This window comes from Miscanthus floridulus, chromosome 1 (genome assembly GCF_019320115.1).
Source record: "Miscanthus floridulus cultivar M001 chromosome 1, ASM1932011v1, whole genome shotgun sequence".
In the NCBI taxonomy this organism is placed as follows: domain Eukaryota; kingdom Viridiplantae; phylum Streptophyta; class Magnoliopsida; order Poales; family Poaceae; genus Miscanthus; species Miscanthus floridulus.
The window spans coordinates 190,988,469-190,995,318 of NC_089580.1; positions in this window are offsets into that span (position 1 = coordinate 190,988,469).

Below are 6,850 nucleotides of genomic sequence, written 5' to 3' on the forward strand. Positions count from 1 at the left end.
ACCCGAGACTCCGACTCGCCCTCCACCCGAGACTCCCGCGACTCGCCCTCCACCCGAGACTCCGACTCGCCTCACGCGCCGCCGCCGTCCACCCGCGACTCGCCTTGCCATCTCCCACCTGGCCCTCCACCCGCGACTCGCCTCACGCGCCGCCGCCGTCCACCCGCAACTCGCCTCACGCGCCGTCCCGTGACTCGCCTCACGCCTCGCCTCCAGCTTCATCCACGGACGTCGCCCGCCCACCCACCCGCCGTCAGCCGGACGCCTGGCCGCCCCCGCGTCATCCGCAGGCCGGGAAGAAGGCCGTCCGCCCCAGCGATCATCAGGTCAGTTCAGTTCCAAGACTCCATCTTCTACCTCCTGTCATTGCCAGCAGCCCACGAGGCCGCAGCCGCGCCGGGCAGCATCCACGCTAGCGGCAGGCTGGGGCTGGGGCACGCAAGCCTGCGATGGACAGAGGAGATGAGAGCGCGAGGTAGAGCCCGTTACGGATAGTTCCACTCGCTAATTGATCTTCAAACGATTTACAGTTCATGATCTGCCCTTTATTTTCTATGATGATTCCATTCTCGGTTGTCTCCGTGTTAATGTCTATATTTGAATTAACTTTAACCAAGTGTTACATATACAAATGGAAAAAAAAGAGGGGCAGAAATTCATTTCATGCTTGCATTTTGTTAGCAGGGAAAAGAAGGGCAGATCAGCGGGGTGCTGCAAGAAGCTTACACGCCGTTGACGGGGCAGCAGTAGGTGCTCGGTGACGACGGTGCCGCCGCGAACGAGCGGGCCAGCTGGGAGCGGTGGGTGCCGCAGATGCTTTAGGCGGCAGACATTGCTCCTCCTGTCTGGTGAGCTTCACTGGGAAGAGAGTGGTGTTCCTCATCAAGCAGCTCAAGTCCGGCATACTCGTGTCTGGTGAGCATTGCTCCTCCTCGTGGGTAAATGCTACCTCCTAAACAAGACAGAATAATGGCTGATTTAGAAAGGATGAGCCACACTATACATAGGCTAGGAATTAGTATACTCCTCCATGATCAATACTTACATAAGCAATGCCGTGTGAAAACTAATCTCAATTCTCATTTGATATCTTCTATTATAGCTAGGTCAACTACCACGCTGGGATCCAAGTATCCTACTACGTTGATTTGGCATCTAATATAAGCAATCTTAAACAAAATCCAGAGAGTACAATATCTGTCAGCTTATCATGAGTTACAGTCATGGGTCATTCAAACAGACAAGACCATGAAACTTACCTTCCTGCTAGGTTGGTCCCTCTTTTTTTTTTATTAATGAAACCACCTTCACAGATTGACTCATGATGAACTGATGATTGGGCTGCCTGTACTGATGTAACACAAATACAGTATATTTATTCAGGAATCTGCACTCAACAAGAACGGTATTATTAGCCTGAACGATACTTCAAAACAATTTCAGCATCATATGACAGAAATTTTTTTAACAGACCCCTACTTTTAACTGCAAGCAAGAATTTCAGCAAAAAAAAATTAACGCTAAATGTGTTGTTGGGAGATTGAAACAATTTTACTATGATGAATAACTGCAGCCAAGCAAACTTTTGCAATTTTTTTTCCATAGTAAAACACAAGTAGCACTCTCTAAGTTTAGGGCACTAGCTCAATAGCTTTAGGATTACAGATACACATCTCACTCAATGCTTTATGTAAACTTAAGTTTTAGCTGGATGACTACCTTTGCCACAATTTTGGTTCACCCATTTTTTGGCCCTATAGGCACCTTCATGTCCTGTAATTTCTGTAAACTCCAGCACAGTTGCAGTGAGTGAAAAAGCTAATAATAGGATGCAATCTATCTGAAATCTTAACTAATGTACAGCTTTACCATTTTAGAGTGTACTCTACTAGTTATGTTTTCTCCAAAACTTATGTTATAAACCTAGCATTGTAATATGATTCAACACAGTACAATATTGCTCAGAACATCAAAACGACAAATATTGCAGACAACATGAAATACTGATCACAGCCCCTAAGCATTCAGAATTGACAATGAATTTTGTACACAAGGATCAAATTTCTAATGAGGCAGAAATAACCAGAGATCCATAAAATTTGTCATGATGTACACATGAATGTAGGAGCACACCAATACATTGTTAGCAATTTGACAATGCTTAATGCTCATTGTCACCAGATTTGGTGAAGTGCAAGAGAAGTACAGCTCTTTTCGACTTTTACAATCAATATTTATGGACTTAGATAATTGTTGATGTAAGACTGATGTTAGTGAATTTATCCTGAAAAATACTTGCATATAATTTTTTTGTTTGGATTTTTTATTTTTGCAGAAATTACCTGTAAATGTGTTATCTTGTTGAACTTGTGGATGTACTCCGTAGTAAACAACTTGTAGTTGTGATCAGGGAAAGTACATAGACTTTAATAATACATTACAACAATTAATAAAATTAGAATGTTACAACCTATGCATGGCAGGACTGAGCATGCATTTTGTTAAAAAAAGGACTGAGCGTGCATATAGTGTGAGCTCATGTGAACCAACCTAAAATTAGAATGTTCGGTTCGTTCTGTGTGAACTGTGAGAGGTATGATTATGAAGAACTTAGGATGGCTGTAAACAGTTTCATCTGTAGGACTGTAAACAGTTTCTCTAGCACTACTACTCTATTGCTCTAAACTGCAATATCGTCTATATGTTAGGATGGATGACCGTCAGTGGATGTACGCGGGCTATCAGAAGAGGGGTCAATACACAAATGAATGGATTGAGAAGGCCAATGATTTCATGACGAAGGCATTTGCAAACGGACGGCGACATGCCTGGTGTCCCTGTAGGAAGTGTAAGAACAAGGCAATGAAAACATATGAGGAGATGAGTAAAGATCTTGTCAACAATGGATTTGTAGAGAACTATACCCGGTGGACCATGCATGGTGAACGCCATCGTGCGAGAGAAGAGGTCGTGAGACAACGGATCGAGGAGTTTGATTCTGAAGCCGGGGTGGCAGAAATGTTAAATGACCATGACATGGCTTTCGATGAAGGAAGTGCAGAGCAGGAGCCAGAGCAAACTGCAAAGGCGTTTTACGCCATGTTGGATGCGGCACAACAACCCCTTCACGGGCGCACCAATGTTTCTAAACTGGATGCCATTGCACGTCTAATGGCTGTGAAGTCCCAGTTTAGCTGGAGTAGAGAATCCTTCGATCAACTGTTGACAGTAGTTGGCACCCTACTTCCGGATGATCACGTTCTGCCAAAGAACACATATGAGTCAAATAAAATCCTTCGTGCACTCAAGATGTCGTACGAGCAGATACATGCTTGTCCGAACGGATGCATCTTATTCAGGGGAGAACATGCTGACGATAAGTACTGTCCGAAGTGTAAGGCATCTAGGTACATTGAGTTAGAATCTGGTGATGGTCGGAAGACGCAAACAAAAGTCGGCGCAAAGATCCTGAGGTACCTTCCTTTCATACCGAGGATCCAACGGCTTTTCATGAGCGAGGAATCCGCAAAACAGATGACGTGGCACAAAACTGGACGCCGATACACTGACAAGATGATACATCCGTCCGATGGTGAATCATGGAAAAGCTTCGATCGGAAGCATACCGACAAAGCTGATGAGGCTCGTAATGTACGCATTGCACTGGCAACTGATGGGTTCAATCCTTATGGAATGGGTTCTTCACCATACACATGTTGGCCCGTATTCGTCATCCCTCTCAACCTCCCACCTGGCGTCGCCTTTCAACGGCAAAATATTTTCTTGTCACTTATAATTCCAGGACACCCGGGGGCTAATATGAGTGTGTACATGGAGCCTTTGATAGACGATTTGGTCCGTGCATGGGACGAAGGGGTAGTGACATACGACCGATTCACAAAGACAAACTTTAGAATGCATATTTGGTACCATTATTCCATGCATGACTTCCTGGCTTATGGGTTATTTTGTGGCTGGTGTGTTCACACGAAGATGCCATGCCCGATATGCAAGTCAGCTGTGGAGTTCTTTCGGTTGGAGAAGGGGGGCAAGTTTTCTTCGTTTGACAAACATCGACAATTCCTCCCTCTTGACCACCCATTCAGGAGAGACAAGAAGAACTTTCGAAAAGGTGTCACAGTGGAAGACTCTGCACCGGAAATGATGACAGGTGCCCAGGTTCTTGAGATGTTAGATGGTCTTGTGGTCGACAATGAAAAGGGGGGCTTCGTGGGATATGGAAAAGAGCATGCCTGGACACACAAGTCGTGCTTGTGGAAGCTTCCTTACTTTAAGGACCTCCTTCTTCCACATAACATTGATGTAATGCACACTGAAAAGAATTTCGCCGAGGCGGTCCTTCACACAATCATGGACTGGGAAAAGTCAAAGGACAATGTCAAGGCTAGATTGGATCAAGCAACGCTGTGCGATAGACCAAAGCTAAACATGTTGCCTCCCTTACGCGGGAAGTCATGGAAGAAGCCTAAGGCCGACTTCGTCCTAACGAGGGCCCAAAAGAAAGAAGTTCTTCAATGGTTTCAATCGTTGATGTTCCCTGACGGGTATGCAGCGAATTGGAGGAGGGGTGTGAACTTAAGTACCATGCGAATCACAGGGCTGAAGAGTCATGATTACCACATATGGATTGAGCGCCTTCTTCCGGTGATGGTTCGTGGCTATTTCCCTGATCACATCTGGCGAGTGATGGCAGAGTTGAGCATGTTCTTCCGCAAGCTATGTGCTAAGGAGATATCTCGGACCGAGATTGAAGAAATGGAAAGAATGGCCCCGGTGTTGCTCTGCAAGTTGGAGAAGATCTTTCCCCCCGGCTTCTTCAATCCGATGCAACATTTGCTCTTGCACCTACCATATGAGGCAAAAATGGGGGGCCCTGTGCATGCCCGTTGGTGCTATCCAATTGAGCGATGCCTAAAGGTTCTTAGAACAAAATGCAAAAATAAATGCAAAATTGAAGCTTCCTGTGCAGAGGCATCCATTGTGGAGGAGGTGTCATACTTCACAACAAGATACTATGCCGACAACCTTCCTAACGTGCATAATCCACCCCCTCGTTACAATGCTGCCGACAATCAGTCGACCCTCAGCCTTTTCCGAGGGCAACTCGGAAGTGCAAGTGAACCTACCTTGAAGATGTTGAGCCTAGAAGAGTGGCGCTCTATCCAGCTGTATGTGTTGCGGAACCTTGAAGAGGTTGGCCCGTACATTGCGTAAGTTTTACACAAACTTGTTTCTTTTCTTGTCAGTATTTCGCATGCACCCATCCAACCCTCTTGTTAACGGCCGTTACAGCAAATTTGTTCTCCTCTACCATCGTCCATCACGGAGGGAACCCACCGAAGCGGAAGTTGAAACCCTTCTAAGACATGGCGCGGGAGAACGAAATCCCACTTTTATTTGTTGGTTCAAGGAGGAGGTAGTGTTCAATTTCATTTGTTGTTTGTACTTAACTCTCAACTTGACAAATATATAACGAATCATCCTACTTGAACTAGCAGGCCAAAACTGACGTGTCTATGAGTGCCGAGTTGAGGCAAGTTGCCAATGGATTTGAATTTAGGGTCAAGTCATTCTCTGTGTACAATGTCAATGGATATCGCTTTCACACAACTCGACATGAGCAGCGTCGGCCGAATCGAAGAACCACAAATACCGGTGTTTTCACGTCAGGCACAGATGGGTTGGACTACTATGGAATAATTGAAGAAATATACAAACTCAAGTTTCCTGGTTGTGTACCTCTTCATCCTGTCATATTCAAATGCCATTGGTTTGATCCCAAAGAAGTGATAAAGACCCCTGAGCTTGGGTTAGTCGAAGTTCTAAAGTCATCCGTCTTGTTAGGAGACGACGTGTACATTGTGGCCCAACAGGCCACGCAAGTTTATTATCTCTCATACCCGTGCCAAACCAAAGACCGTCTTAAGGCGTATGATGTTGTGTACAAGGTATCGCCGCATGGTAAAGTACCCGTCCCAAACGATGATGATTATAACATCGATGCAAACACATATGACGGAGAGTTCTTTCAAGAAGAAGGATTAGAAGGGAGTTTTGAGATTGTCTTAGATGTAGATCTCGCAGTGGAAGTAGACAATGATACGATCATTGTTGACGGGGATGATGGAGAGGAGGTTCACAACGCGAAGGACTTGTTATTACTTGAGCAACACCATTCAGGCAGTGTCGCTAGTGATGAGACTTTGAGAGACGATCATAATTACGTCGACAATAGCGATGATGAGATTTTTGGCCCACCTATCGATGATCTTGATGATTATTTCTAGTACATGTAAGATCTGTAGTACTTATGGCAATTTTATACATGTATGATACATTTACTTATTTTGCATCTCTTTTATACATGTATGATATATTTACTTATTTTGCATCTCTTTTATACATGTATGATACATTTACTTATTTTGCATCTCTTTTATACATGTATGATACATTTACTTTTGTATATGCGTACTGATAGTTTATTCCTTTTGTTGCAGGTGATTGATGGTGGGCGGTGGAATCAGGAAGCTTAGGTCGGTTATGACCTTACTGGCTGGTGGCGAGGGGTCCAGCCAGGGTGGAGGAGGAGGGCGTGCACAGACTGAGGGTGGAGGGCGTGCCCAGGGAGGAGGAGGAGGACGACGACGAGGGCGTGCCCAGGGAGGTGGAGCCCAGGATGGAGGAGGAGCCCAGGGTGGAGGAGGAGGACGGCGACGACGAGGGCGTCGAGAGCCGACACCTCCTCCACAGGACGACGACCACGAGTTCGTAGCGGCCACGGAGGAGGATGAGGAGGAGGAGGAGACCAGGGAGGAGATAGCGGAGG